The following is a 15999-nucleotide window of genomic DNA, read 5'->3' as shown; positions in this document are numbered from 1 at the left end:
GCAGCTCTTGGTGAATTCAAACTGCCAATCTTTTGGTTAACAGCAGAGCATGTTAACCGTTTGCGCACAAACTACATACGTAGTGGAGTATAATCACAAATGTCTTATGTTTAAAATCACCTGATCGCTCAAATCTGAACATTTCTTTAACATGTATAACTACCAAGTCCCATATCAGAAAAAAGCATTACACAAAAAAGTGATATAAAAATTGATGGGGAAAAAAAAGGTATTTCTTTCACTCCCTGCTCTGCAGAGTGGAAGTTAAAAACAAATAGTGGCCAAAGAACTCCAGCTGGGCTTTAAGCCCCCTAAAGAATGCATTTCTCCCCAGACGGCATTTGGATGGACACTGGCAATCTATGCCTTGGTTTTTTCTTTAATCCAAAATAACCAACTGCACCACTGAAGGACAAAATCCTTTTGTAACCCCATTAATATTTTGGCCAGAAAATTATTTCTAGCTTGGGAATAATTTTATCTTTCTAAATAGAATCTGTGTATTTCTGCTCTGATACTTTATCCATTGGTTTAGAATTTACCTACTGTATTTTAGGCAAATAGACACATGTGTTTTATATATATATATATATATATATATATATATATATATTTTCCAACCTCACGACCCAATTGCACGCTTGCACGTCGTTTTCCCAGGTGTGCTTTGTACCTTATATGTGTGGGTGCATTATTTACATGGGAACATTATTTGTGGGGAAAAAAAAGAGTAATTTTCTTTCTTCAAAAATTTCTTCAAAAATTCTCTCCTTATGTACTGATCAAAGACCCTCCACAGGAAAGAACAAAGACATCTATGCAGATCGGCCATTTTAATGAAAAGGCTTTATATTCCCTAGCCTGATTCTGCTTTGATATCATTCTCAAACGAGATAAAGGGCAATGAAATGTCAAAAGAAAGGAGGACAAATACCTTCCAGGATTAATGGCTACTTCACCTCCCTCCAGAGGGGCCTTTTCTCCTTTTTGGGGAAGGCAGGAAGAGTAGATGCACTGAGGTGCAGGGACACTGACCAAACATCAGGGTTGTTTTCACAGACCTCCTAAAAGCCAAAAAACCAAACCCATTGCTGTTGAGTCAAGTCTGACTCACGGTGACCCTACAGGACAGAGAAGAACTGCCCCATAGAGTTTCCAAGGAGTACCTGCTGGATTGAAACTGGTTAGCAGTTTTGTACTTAACCACTACACCACCAGGGTTTCCATGGACCTCCTACCACTTAGCAATTAAAATGCTGGTAAATGCACTAATCCCAGCAATTTCTGTGGGTGTAGATTCTGAATTCTTTATCTGGAAGCATTTTCTGGGGACTTCTAAGACTACTGCCCAAGGAGTGACCTCTGAAAGATGCCTAGGACCTTCCCTAATACTGAAGAAAGCTTGACTTACAATATCTCATTAAGAATCATCAGTTCAAAAACAAAGTTGAAAGGTGTCAGGTAAATCCCCTGATCCTAAATTCTTCCAATAAAGATTCATTTCTCTGTGTTTATTCATAAAACAAATATACATTGATTGCCTGCTCTGTGCCAGATGCTGGGTATACAGTGGTGGACAAGGGAGGCAAGGTTTATTTTTTTGTTTTTCCAGTTGCTGTCAAGTTGATTCCAACTCTTGGCAAGGCTATGTGTGCAGAGTAGAGCTGCCCTTCATAGTGTAATCAAGGCTGTGAGTTTTCAGAAGCAGATCACCAGGCTTTTCTTTTGTGGTCCTTCTGGGTGGTATTCAAACCTCCAATCTTTTGGTTATTAGTCAATCACTTAATCATTTGTGCCACCCAGGGATTCCTAATGGTAGATAAGGGAGACAAGGTTTATGTTCTAGTGTAATAGATAGAAAACAACAGTAAACAAATAAATGATGAAGGTAAACACAGCCTGGAGCCACAGATCCCTGGAGGACATGAACAGAGTGCCCTGGCTGGGATAGAGAGGAGCAGAATCCACATAGTTAACCAGTCAAGGCTCTGTAAGGAAGATGCAGTCATACTCAAGTGCAGGGTGGTGGGATGGGAGTGGGATCATTTGGGGATGAACAAAGTTATTCTTATGAATGTTCTACTTTAAAATGTCCTTAAATATTATATGTCACTTTCATTGCAACTCTCTGAGAGAACTTCAGGAGAGATTCTAGAGGATAAAAGGAACATGAAGGGGGTAATTTGGGATTCTTTCAGGTTTCCATCCACCTCCGCCCTCAAGAAACATCCAGAAATAGATGTTTCCACGTTTTCCTTCAGTCTTAAAAAGGAAGAGGGCTGTGTCTTTAAAACCAGGATCAGGAAGATGTTTCCCAAATTAGGTCTGTATCATTGGACATCCTGGTATCCCTAGAGCAATTGTTTGCAGCTTTTAATGTGCATAAAAACATCCTGACATGCCTGAGAAGAATTAAAGTCCTGTACTCTACTCCTACAGAATTAATTCACTAATTTTATTATGTGTCCTAGAATCTGTCTTTTTGAGTGATTCTGATGCAAATAGTCTAGGAACCATACTTTGAGAAAAACTGCTCTCAAAATCTCTTCTCAGCAGTATGGCTGAGACTTAGTCTTGTCTAAGGCTGGACCTCTGGGTGGTTTAGGTTGATGCTGAGGTTGGCCCTGAACTCTCCCAAAATCACTGCTGATATGCAGATGCCTTTGTGTGTGTTACAAAGAGCCTCTCCCATCTGCCAAGGGGCTTATAGAAAGGCTCCTTCCCTCCAGGAGAGGTAGCTCTGAGCGAGGATGCAGGGTTTGGCTAAAGCAGAATGGACTGAATGTCAGATCCACTGCTCTTTGGACTGGGCTCAGCCTTTCAGCAGAGCCTGTTCAACTGCAGCCTGCAGGCCTGCTCCTTCCCCAGAGTATATGGATGGAAAGTGCGTGTCAGAATCAAGGTAACTGATACAAAGATCCTTTTTTTTTTTTTGGCTTTTTCTAATTCTTAGGACCTGTAGGTAGTTTTCCTGGTTTTGAAGTACCAATTATATGCTGATATTTCTTTTGGTAACAGAATGTATATGATGCCATAGATACATTTTAGAGATGTTGTATGTATTCTAGCTGTTTCTCTAACCTGAATCAAGGAAATTCTCAGCTCTTTCTTAAACTCTTTTGCAGATTCTTCCTCTACCACCCAATCTCAGATTCTTTAGGATTCGGTTCTAATGCCTTTTATCTCTCTACATCTTTCTCTGGATAACCTATCATCCTCATGACTTTAAGCACCAGCAATATCTGATGATACAGATATGTATAACTTAGAATCTGTTATCAGTTCTAGCACTGGGTAGATGATTACCTCCCAGATGTTTCCACTTGGATGTATCAAGGCCATCATGTCCAAAATGAATTACTGACCTCTCTTCCCCAAACTGTGTTATTGTTAGGTGCCAATAAGTCGATTCTGACTCAAAGCGACCCCGTGTTACAGAGTAGAACTGCCCCATAGGGTTGTCTATGCTATAATCTTTATGGGAGCAGTTTGCCAGGTCTTTCTCCCACAGTGTAGCTTCACGAGTTCAAACTACCAACCTTTTGGTTATCTACTCACAAGTGGGAAACACAGACTAAATTCAGGGGAAAAAATACTATATTAGGAGGCCCATTTGTAGTCCGTTATCCAAACCACTTTCCAACTAAAGAGCTGTTATTTTAATTCCTCTCAGACCTCTATATCTATTCCTCAATTGGTTTAATACTCGAAAAGAAGGTTGCTCACAATTAAATACCATTTTTCAGAAAAAATCCAGCACTTATTTGGAAGTGTTCTTATGAGAATTAAAGATATAATTGGGTTGCATGATGCATAAGACACCCAATTAATGGAGCAACTATTGTTAATATAACCATCCCAACAGATTCATTTTAATGGAAGTAACACATTTACATGTCAATAGAAACAAATGAGAAGGGACAAAAAGAGGCAAAGTGAGACTTTATGTGAGGTACTTCATCATTTATAAAGATATCAGTACCAGTACACCCACTTCTCACTTATTGATATGGTCAGATTTCAAAGACCAGGTCATCGTGTGAGAATCGGCATTATGTGAAAATGGAGGATGACTGCATTAGATCACAAAATATTATGTGGGACACATATGTCCCTCTGGACCTGAGAGACAGAAAATATAGGTGGGCACTGGTCATGAAAGGGTTAGTGCCAGATGTATGTCGTTAATGCACAAAATAGTCAGATAGTAGACTTTTTATTATTGTTGTAAATATGGTATGTCAGATAATGAGATGGTCAATAAGTGAGGAGTAGATGAATCGACTCGACAGCAGTGGGAGTGGAGTTGGTTAGATGTATTTTAGTTTGACAAATCAACGAAACAAATCCTTGAATATTATTTTTAGCTCTGTTTAACAGTTTAGGAAATTAAATCTCAAACAGGTGATTTCTCCAAGGTCATGTATTTGATAAGCGGCAAGGCTAAGCAATGATTTTTTATTTATGCATGTACTTTTCTCATTGTTTCCATTGATATAAAACATAACCAAAGTACAGCACATAAAATAAAAAAGTACCTACTTTCCAGTTACATGAATTGAGGTCTCACTATTAGTTAGATATTGTCTGTGGGCATGATAATTTTTTTTTTTACTTAAATTATGTACTTAATATTTCTTATTTCTCATAACTTATAAATTATCTACAATCAAACTTTACTATATACTATGATAATTATTATATATAATTGCATTTATAAATTTCAACTTGAGTCAGAAACTTAAAAAGTAAAAACAGCAATAAGGAATGTAATAGAGGCTCAGGCCCAGAAAAACTGATAAACTTATAAGCCATTCCCTGATGTGAGGGCCATCTGTTTTCCAGGAAAAAACAATGGGAAGGCCTTGGGCCATTAGCAGTGATGGCTACTCTGCAGAAATGATGGAACATCTCCAACTACCACAGCCAGGGCAGTTCAGGGTCACCATAAGTGTAGAAAAATACTACTGAGTCAGAAATACCAGAGTCATCAGTCATCATGTGGCTGAAAAACTTCTGCTTTTAGATAAAAAATCTCAACACTTAAAAGGAAAAATTGGCCAAATATCTTTCCTCACTTAAGTCTAGGTCAAGCACAAAGGAACCTTGAAAATGGGCCACGAAGATTCATAGGAGAATTCATTTGGAGTAAGAACCACCCGGGGACATGGAGGGTGTGTATAGTAAGTTTACATGTTACTTTTAATTTTATTCAAGAGTATTTCTATAGAAAGGTATAACAACTCTGTTAATATTAGCAAAAAATGTGTATTTTTCAATGACTCGTCAACTTTACAGTCTCAATAAATAGCCAAAATTTTAAAAATCTGCTAAATTTGTGATACATCTATATGAGGGGAGGCCTAGAACTGAAGAGAGAGAAGACAAATAACCCCATGAAGTATTATGATTATATTTTCTAAACCGTTTTACTGAATTATCCCATAATTAGATTAATAAACATTCCACTTAGTTACTCATTTTATCAATTTAATGCAATTGAGTAGATGTACACTAAGTGTTTACAAGATAAATAAAGATGAGCAAGACATTGTGCTGGCCCCCAAGGGCACTCACATTTTAAGATGGGATTTGGACCCTACAGCAATTACCTAGAGTCTAGATAATGCTGGCATAATAAATGTACATATAAATTATAATAGAGTAATTCAGGAAGAGGCATGGAAAAAGGGGCATGGCATGGAACCAAAGCACAACAGGATCAAATAGCATGATTATGGCTAAGCAGCCATAGTTCTCAAATGTTAGACTTCCTGTCCCTGGCTTACCCATTGAACTGCACAGTTTTCTTCTTTCCCAGAAAAGTTCAAATCACAAAACCCACTATGACCTAAATCTGAGTACAGGTTGGAATAGTGTTTCCTGGAGCACCTACTACAGAATGGTACTGTGTCACACTCAGTGGGTACTCAATACACAGCATTGCTAACAACATCTCTAAGGGGCTAGTTATACTCCAAATGCGTACAGTTACAGATTATTGACAATCAAGAGATGATTAAGTGAATGTTCGCAACAATTTGCAGAAAGGTAACACACAAATAAGAAAGAGGAAGAAGAAAAAATCTGTTAATCATAGAGGATGACCTAGAAAATACAGCAGAAAAGCATCTGTGTCATGAAAGGCATGAAGCAAGGTAAAGTGCCTGCTTCTGTGCAAGCATTTTCATTAAAACATGCCAGGTCCGGAAAACAGTGAGGAAATGGTTATTTTTAGGGTTCAGAGAGATTTTTTCAGGTCCTAGAAAATGGAGTGCACACAGAGGGCTTCACTGGAAAAAACCATTACTTTGCACAGAAAGCATATGACAAGAGTCAAAGTTTTTCATGCTCAATAAAAAGAAATGAAAATTATAATAAAAAAAGGAAGCATCTCACTTCCAATTACTTAATAGTATTTATTCTTTGGAACATAACATAGACATGAAGAACACTAGAAATTCCCCACGGTTTTCTTTAAAGGATCAAAAGTGTACCATATCATTTAGGAAATAAACAATAAATTTAGGAAATGTAATTTTATATATCCTGCACTAAATGCAGAAAAACAGACTCTAATAAGAGACTGAAAAAAAGGGAAAAAATAGTTTTAAAATTAAACAGAATATAAATTCAAGGATATAGTGACCTTGAATCTTCATGATGTTTTAGAACATGCAAAATGTTATTACAGTCTTTGAAGTAAGGGGAACAGATATTATTATTTTACAAAAGAGGAATGATAGAAAGCAATTTATATGTATTGAATGCCAGTTTATATGTATTGAATGCCTTTTCTTTCTGGTGATTTTCCCACAAAAACAAGTAAAGAACCCACATAATTTTTTTTTTTTTTTAATTTTAAAAATGAAGCCATCTGAGAGCTACCAAGGCAGCCAAGACTTGAGGGCCCAGGCTCCAAGAATAAACAGAAGAACACTGAGGGGAGGATGCTCTTTTCAACAAATAGTGCTGGGTCAATTGGATATCCAGATGGGAAAAAAAAAAAATACCTCAGGATCTGTGCAGTGGGAGAAAAAATTAAAGGGAAGGTACCAGCTAGGATCAGCGTGTTCTCCATAATAATAATGATGATGATAATAAAGCCCATTGCCTGGAGTTGATTCCAAGTCATAATGACCCTATAGGACAAAGTAGAACTGCCCCATAGGGTTTCCAAGGAGCAGCTGGTGGATTCGAACTGCTGACATTTTTGTTAGCTGCCATAGATCTTAATCACTACACCACCTGCTCTGCTGTCTGTGATAGGAGCATGGATTGTATGTGTAGAGGAACAATACCAAAAACATGTGACAGGATAATTTATTGTGATATTACGCTATATTTTGTTCCTCTGTTTTTTTTCTGTATTACCCAGACTGCAGCCTCATCTATGCTTTCATTTTTAATAGAGGTTAATGTTGAAGGACAAAAGCAGACTTTCCTGAAATGACTTCTCTTCCTATCTTGCAAAAGCCTAACCCATTGATGAATAATGCTTGGATTCCAGATCAGAATGGGAAGAAAGGGAAAAGGGGAGATCTCCACAACTTAAATACAGGGAAGTGTCTGAAGGTTCTTTTCCCACTCCCCCTCAGTGTCCTGGGAGGTTGCTGAAACTCCAGGGTTAACAGTTGCATGGCATAAAAAAAATATATCTACTAATGTTGGATTCCTGAGTAGAGGGTATGTGGAAACAGCAGAGCTATGTGATTTCGAGGGGACCTTTGAACTATGAATTAATGGCATTACATCTGAATACCTTGGACTTCATATATTCCTGATATTGCTTCATTTGTATCAACTGTAAAAAATGCTGAGCTCATTCAGTCTCAACAGAAGAAAGAGGGAGTTGTGCTCTTGCCCTACACTTAAGAAATAGTAGGAATGGTATTCAAACTATTCAACATCAGGTATGGTACAGGCATCTCCATATGAGGTACTGATTCTGACTAATAATCACAGATAATCAGCCATGAACAACCAGTGTAGCCATGATGATGTTCCAGCTGAATTTCAGGCCTGGACATGTGTCCTACAAATACTTGGTTCCTTTATTTTATAGAAAAATAGCAATGTATTCAAATAAACATTTTATTATTTGAAATAAACTTTAATTCTTATCTGTATATAACTTGTAGTTCATTGTATGGGTGACTAAGACCTACGTTTAGGGATATCACTCTATATATATATATCATCCTGAGAATAACAGTTGAACTTAGCCTATCTAAAGGAGTGTTATTATTTAGCCACAATGCTACCTAACTATAACAAATTTCAAGTCACAGTGATAAGTTCAGAAACCCTGGTGATGTACTCCTTAAGAGCCACGGCTGCTAATCAAAAGGTAGGCAGTTCGAATCCACCAGCTACTCCTTGGAAACCCTATAGGACAGTTCTACTCCATCCTTTAGGGTCGCTAGGAGTCCGCATCGGTTAATGGGTGATAAGTTCAATCATATTCCTTCTAAGTGTGTTGGAAAACCCTCTTCCCACAGAAATAGACCACGACAAGGTCTGACTTACTGGGGTGGAAGATCACCAGGAGACTTTAGACTCATAAGCACACAGCCTGAGTGACTGGAAGCTTGCATGAGTTACAAGGGCATGTCAACGACCAAAAAAAAAAAATTGTCATCAAGTCAATTCTGACTCATAGCGACACTATAAGACAGAGTAGAACTGTCCCATAGGGTTTCCAAGGAGTGGCTGGTGGATTCAAACTGCCGATTTTTTTGGTTAGCAGTGGAGCTTTTAACCACTACGCCTTTGTATTCATAACATGAAGGTAGTTTCATGGCCTCAAAATTATCATTCATGGTTCCACAAGAAAACATTTAAGAGTCAAGCTAGGTGAATGGTATAAAAAATGCTTAATCATTGCAAGCACAACTCCTGGTCTGTGATAGTTAGGACATTTATTTCTATGAATTCTACCTTTTACTTCCCACCCCACCCCTCCTTTCAACTTCTCTAGCACTTTTAGAAAATGGAGAGCATAATCACACAAGTAATACCATTAGTGAAAAGTTCTGATAATAATTTTGGTAATGCACAAATTGTCTGATATAATTCTGGTTATTGATAGCTTATTATATTGTTTTTGGTATTTTTTTATATTAGAATTGGAAAAATGTGGGATTAATTACCTTAGAAAAGAGAAAAGCAAAAGAATATCAAATCAAAGAAGTGAATAAATGTATTCATCATTTTGGGGCACACAAAGAGCACTTATGAGAAAGAAATTGAGAGGTATTTTTCAAAAAAAAACAAGAGAAAATTAATGCAAAATTATTTTAGCTTGACTGCAGAATAAATCTTGTCTTGGGCAGTTTAAATATTCACATAGCAAATGCCTAGTGCATCTTCTATGGTACTTCCCTGTTCTGTTTTTCTGCCATCAAGTCCAAAAAGTATAACAATATTATTTTAAGATTTATAATTTTACCTGTGATGAAAGTGGATGGAAACACATGTGTGAATTTGGGCATCTAGAAATATAAAAGATCTGAGGTCCCCCAAACCTTTGGATGGTAGAATTCATTGCGTCTATTCTCTCCTTCTTCTTTAGCCTTCTTCTGATCTCATTACCTCTTGTTTACACCATTACGACTGTCTCCTAATCGACTGCCTGTCTACCATCATCATATCCCCCATGGAACCATTCAATACAGTTTGCCAGAATAACCTTTATTTCAGTTCTAATTATGTTATTCTTCTTCCCAAAATAAGTTAATACATAGGATATTCTTTTGTAGGTTAATAGACATGTGCTCCTTTCAATTCCACCTAAGTCCCTTGGATTCTAAGCCAAAATTTCAGTTAATATTAGTAACAGTTAACATTTACTGATTGCTTCCTCTATGCAAAGTGCCATGCTAGTTGTGTAAACATGCATTATATTATGCAGTGCTCCTTAGAACCCAATCATTTTTATGAAGAACTCCCACAGAAAGACTGTAGAAAGCATATGTTAAAGATGGCAGAACTACTTTCAACCTGAATACTTGAAAGATTGCACGGAGCAGATTCTGCTCACTATCCTATTATGTGAAGAAGAAATAACCTTCTACTGTATTTCATCCAGTATATTTTTGGATGTGTTTGTTACAGCAGTTTATCATACCCTAGCTAATATACATAAGTACCATTTATTACTGCCTCTTTTGGTTTTTGTTGTTGTCATGTGCCATCGAGTTGGTTCCCACTCACAGTGACCCTACATACAACAGAACAAAACACTGCCCAGTTCTGAGCCATCCTTACAATTGCTGCAATGGGCTCGAGCCCATTATTCTACTGACTGTGTCAATCTATCTCTTAGACGGTCTTCATCTCTCTCCTTGATGCTTTACTTTACTAAGCATGATGTTCTTCTCCAGGGACTGGTCTTTCCTGATAAAATGTCCAAAATACATGAGACAAAATCTCACCATCCTTTCTTCTAAGGAGCATTCTGACTATACTTCTTCCAAGACAGACTTCTTTGTTCTTCTGGAAGTCCATAGTATATTCAATATTAAAAGAAGAAAAGCCAAGGAGGCAGGCCCAAGATGAAGGAGTAGTCAGATGATTCCGGAGATCCCTCTTACAACAAAACCCCCCAAAAAACAAGTGAAACAGTTATATTTATGACAAGCTAGGAGCCCTGAATATCAACTGCAAAGTTAGAAAATGGACTGAGCAGCAGGGGTAGGGAGAGGTGGTTCAGAAGCGGAGAGGAGATACCAGAACTGAATTGCTGGGAACCCTCAGGCACCATTCCCAGGAACAATTAGAGCGGTCTGGTGGTAGCTTTCAGCCACAGTTTTCTCAGGGAGAAACAGCCAGCCACACAGCCTACTCATACCTCCAAAACCAGAGAAGAATGGCACTCTCAGCAAAAGCTAAGTACTTGCGTATATTTTACCATGCCCCAGCCCCAAAGCCGACTTCAGTGGCTGCCGATTTCCCTGGGCCCGAGACAGGCCCTGCTGAGGGGTCTGCACCCTTCTCCCGGCCTTGGAGAAGGAATAAATTCACAGTTGGGGGGAAAAGATAACCTGCCAACTCCATTAACCTAGGGAGGTCAGGACAGAAGTGGCTTCTGTCCAGGCATAAACGGTCTGTGGACTTTGAATACCTTTCCCCCCGCACAGACCTGTGTGGGCCTATTTCAGGAGAATAGGCCCTTGTTCGCATATTGCAACTGTTCCAGCTATGAGATGTTCATATGTGGATGCCTATTAAACAGGGTACTCACCTACCCAAATCAGGGCCCTAAGGACTGGTAGTTCCACTCAGGTCACACAGCCACCGGTGACAGGGGTCCAAGGATAACTGGTATCTCCCAGTCCTTACAACCAAAAGCACTGGGTGCCCATAGTGCATCTGCAGAATCCACCCACCTGTGCACTCCAGGGAACGGGTACGCACTTTCTTCACAGACACTCAGGGGACAGTTGTCAGCCTCCTGCCTCGTTCAGAGCGTGACCCCATGCTGCAACCAAATACCGGTACCTACACCAATCACCCCTGCCCCTCTAAGACTGTAGGACAGAGCCTGTACCACACACTTGATGACCAACTACCTGGACACCTGAACTGAATCCATACAAGAAAAGTGAATGGACTCATAAGCTCATATACATAATAACAGCTCTAGCCAACTGGTGACAGGACTTGAGAGCTTCAAAGGCAAAAATAATCAAACTAGCTAATTCAAGGAGCCTATTTCGGCATATCAAAACAAAACAAAGCAAGAAGCTAGAATACAGTAAGAAAACATAAAATAAACTAATACAATAACTTATAGGTGGCTTGGAGACAACAGTCGATATCAAATAGTACAAAGAAGCAGACTATGATCACTTCAACAAGCTCTCAAAACAAAGAATCAACGGATCTCCTGGATGAAGATGTATTCCTGGAATAACCAGATACAGAACACAAAAGATTAAGTATACAGAACTCTTCAAGACATCAGGAACAAGATCAGGAAGGAGATCAGGCAATACGCAGAACAAGCCGAGGAACACACAGATAAAGTAGTTGAAGAAATTAAAAGGTTATGCAAGAACATAACAAAAAATTTAATAAGCCACAAGAATCCATAGAAAGGCAGCAAACAGAAATTCGGAAGATTAATAATAAAATTACAGAATTAGACACCTCAATAGAAAGTCAGAGGAGTAGAATTGTGGAAGTGGAAGGCAGAATTTGTGAGGTTGAATATAAAACACTTGGCACTAATATATTGGAAGAAAAATCAGATAAACAAATTTTTTAAAAAATGAAGAACCCTAAGAATCATGTGGGACTCTATCAAAAGAAATAATCTACCAGTGATTGGAGTATCAAAACAGGGAGGGATAACAGAAAATACTCAGAGAATTGCTGAAGATTTGTCAGCTGAAAACTTCCCTGATATCGTGAAAGATGAGAAGACATCTATCCAAGATGTTCCTCAAACTCCACATAAGGTAGATCTTAATAGAAAGACACCAAGACATAATCAAACTTGCCAAAACCAAAGATAAAGAGAGAATTTTAAGATCAGCTAGGGATAAGCAAAAAGTCACCTACAAAGGAGTGACAACAAGAGTAAGCTCAGACTATTCAGCAGAAACCAAGCAGGCATGAAGGTGAGATGAATTATATAAAGCACTGAAGGAAAAAAAATTGCCAGCCAAGAATCATATATCCAGCAAAACTGTCTCTCAAATATGAAGGCGAAATTAGGACATCTCCAGATAAACAGAAGTTTAGGGAACTTGTAAAAATCAAACCAAAACTACAAGAAATACTAAAGTGAGTTCTCTGGTTAGAAACTCAATAATATCAGATAGCAACCTAAGACTGGAACACAGGACAGAGCAACCAGATGTCAGCCCAGATAGGGAAATTCCAAAAATAAATCAAGATAAAAAAAATGCTAAAAACAGGGAAACAGCGATGTCATTAAGTAAAAGAAGACAACATTAAAACAATAAAGACGGACTAAGAAATGTAGTCATAGCTCTTTCATATGCAAAGGAAGACAAGGTGATATAAAGAAATAAAAGTTAGGTTTAAACTTAGAAAAATAGGGGTAAATATTAAGGTAACCACAAAGGAGACTAACAATACTACTCATCACAATAAAATACAAGAAAAAAATGGAGACTCAGCAAAAACAAAATCAACTACAATGAATAAGAGAAAGACACTATATTAAGATAAACTACTTAAAAAAAAAATTGGCACAAAAAATTAAGTGGGAAAAAGAAACTGTCAACAACACACACAAAAAAAACATCAAAATGACAGCATTAAACTCATATCTATCCATAATTATGCTGAATGTAAATGAACTAAATACACCAATAGACAGAGAGTCGCAGAATGGAAAAAAAAACACAATTCATCTATATGCTCAAGAGACACACCTTAGACTTAGAGACACAAACAAACTAAAATTCAAAGGATGAAAAAAATATATCAAGCAAACAACAGTCAAAAAAGAGCAGGAGTGGCAAAATAGACTTTAAAGTTAAATCTGCCACAAAGGATAAGGAAGGACACTACATAATGATTAAAAGGACAATATGCCAGGAGGATATAACCATATTAAATATTTATGCACCCAATGACAAGGCTGCAAGATACATAAAACAAACTGTATCAGTACTGAAAAGTAAGACAGACAGCTCCACAATTATAGTAGGGTACTTCAACACACCACTTTCGGTGAAGGACTGAACATCCAGAAAGAAGCTCAATAAAGACACGGAAGATCTAAATGCCACAATCAGCCAACTTGACCTCATACACATGTACAGAACACTCCACCCAAGAGCAGGTAAGTATTCTTTCTTTTCTAACGCACATAGAATATTCTCTAGTATAAACCTCATATTAGGTCATAAAGCAACCCTTAGCAGAATCCAAAACATTGAAATATTACAAACCATCTTCTCCGATCATAAGGCCATAAGAGTAGAAATCAACAACAGAAAAAGCAGGGAAAAGAAACTGAACCCTTGGAACAATACCCTGCTCAAAAACTACTGAGTTACAGAAGACATTAAGGACAGAATAAAGAAATTCAGAGAATCCAATGAGAATGAAAACACCTCCTATCAGAACCTTTGGGACACAATGAAAGCAGTGCTCAGAGGTCAATTTATATCAATAAATGCACACATACAAAAAGTAGAAAGGGCCAAAATCAAAGAATTATCCCTACAACTTGAACAAATAGAAAGAGAGCAACAAAAGAAACCCTCAGGCACCAGAAGAAAGCAAATAATAAAAATTAGAACAGAATTAAATGAAATAGAGAACAGAAAAACAACTGAAAGAGTTAACAGGACCAAAAGCTGGGTCTCTGAAAAAAGTAACAAAATTGATAAACCATTGGCCAAACTGACAAAAGAAAAGCAGGAGAGGAAACAAATAACACAAATAAGAAATGAAGAGGGTGATATTACAACAGACCCAACTGAAATTAAAAGACTCATATCAGATTACTACAAAATACTGTACTCTGACAAATTTGAAAACCTAGGAGAAATGGATGAATTTCTAGAAACACAATACTTACCTAAGCTAACACAAACACAGGTAGGACAACTAAATAAACCCATAACAAGAGATTGAAAAGTTAATTTAAAAACTCCCAACAAAAAAAAGCCCTGGCCTGGATGGCTTCACTGCAGAGTTCTACCAAACATTCAGAGAAGAGTTAACACCACTACTACTAAAGTTATTTCAGAGCACAGAAAAGGACAGAATACTTCCAAACTCATTCTATGAAGCCAGCATATCCCTGATACTAAAACCAGGTAAAGATACCACAAAAATAGAAAATTACAGACTTATATCCCTCATGAACTTAGATGCAGAAATCCTCAACAAAATCCTAACCAATAGAATTCAACAACACATCAAAAAAATAATTCACCATGACCAAGTGGTATTCATACCAGGTATGCAGGGATGGCTCAACATTAGAAAAACAATTAATGTAATCCATCATACAAAAAAAAACAAACGACAAGAACCATATGATTTCAGATGCAGAAAAGGCATTTGACAAAGTTCAACATCCACTCATGATAAAAACTCTAAGCAAAATAGGAATAGAAGGGAAATTCCTCAATATAATAAAGGGCATTTATACAAAGCCAACAGCCAACATCATCCTAAATGGAGAGAGTCTAAAAGCATTCCTCTTGAGATCAGGAACCAGGCAAGTATGCCCTTTATCACCACTCTTATTCAACATTGTGCTGGAGTTCCTAGCCAGAGCAATTAGGCTAGATAAAGAGATAAAGGGCATCCAGATTGGTAAGGAAGAAGTAAAAGTATCTCTGTTTGCAGATGACATGATCTTATACACAGAAAACCCTAAAGAATCCACAAGAAAACTACTGAAACTAACAGAAGAGTTCAGCAGAGTATCAGGATACAAGATAAACATACAAAAATCAGTTGGATTCCTCTACACCAACAAAAAGAACATCGAAGAGGAAATCACTAAATCAATACCATTTACAGTAGTCCCCAAGAAGATAAAATACTTAGGAATAAATCTTACCAGAGACATAAAAGACTTATACAAAGAAAACTGCAAGACACTACTGCAAGAAACCCAAAGACTTACGTAAGTGGGAAACATACCTTGCTCATGGACAGGAAGACTTAACATTGTAAAAATGTCTATTCTACCAAAATCCATGTATAGATACAATGCAATTCCGATCCAAATTCCAACAACATTTTTCAGTGAGATGGAGAAACAAATCACCAACTTCATATAGAAGGGAAAGAGGCCCTGGAAAAGTAAAGCATTACTGAAAAAGAACAAAGTGGGAGGCCTCACTCTACCCGATTTTAGAACCTATTATACCACCACAGTAGTCAAAACAGCCTGGTACTGGTACTGGTACAATGACTGATACATACACCGATGGAACAGAATTGAGAATCTAGACATAAATCCATGTACATACGAACAGCTGATATTTGACAAAG

This window comes from Elephas maximus, chromosome 6 (genome assembly GCF_024166365.1).
Source record: "Elephas maximus indicus isolate mEleMax1 chromosome 6, mEleMax1 primary haplotype, whole genome shotgun sequence".
NCBI lineage: Eukaryota > Metazoa > Chordata > Mammalia > Proboscidea > Elephantidae > Elephas > Elephas maximus.
Note: the sequence above shows the minus strand (reverse complement) of the source record.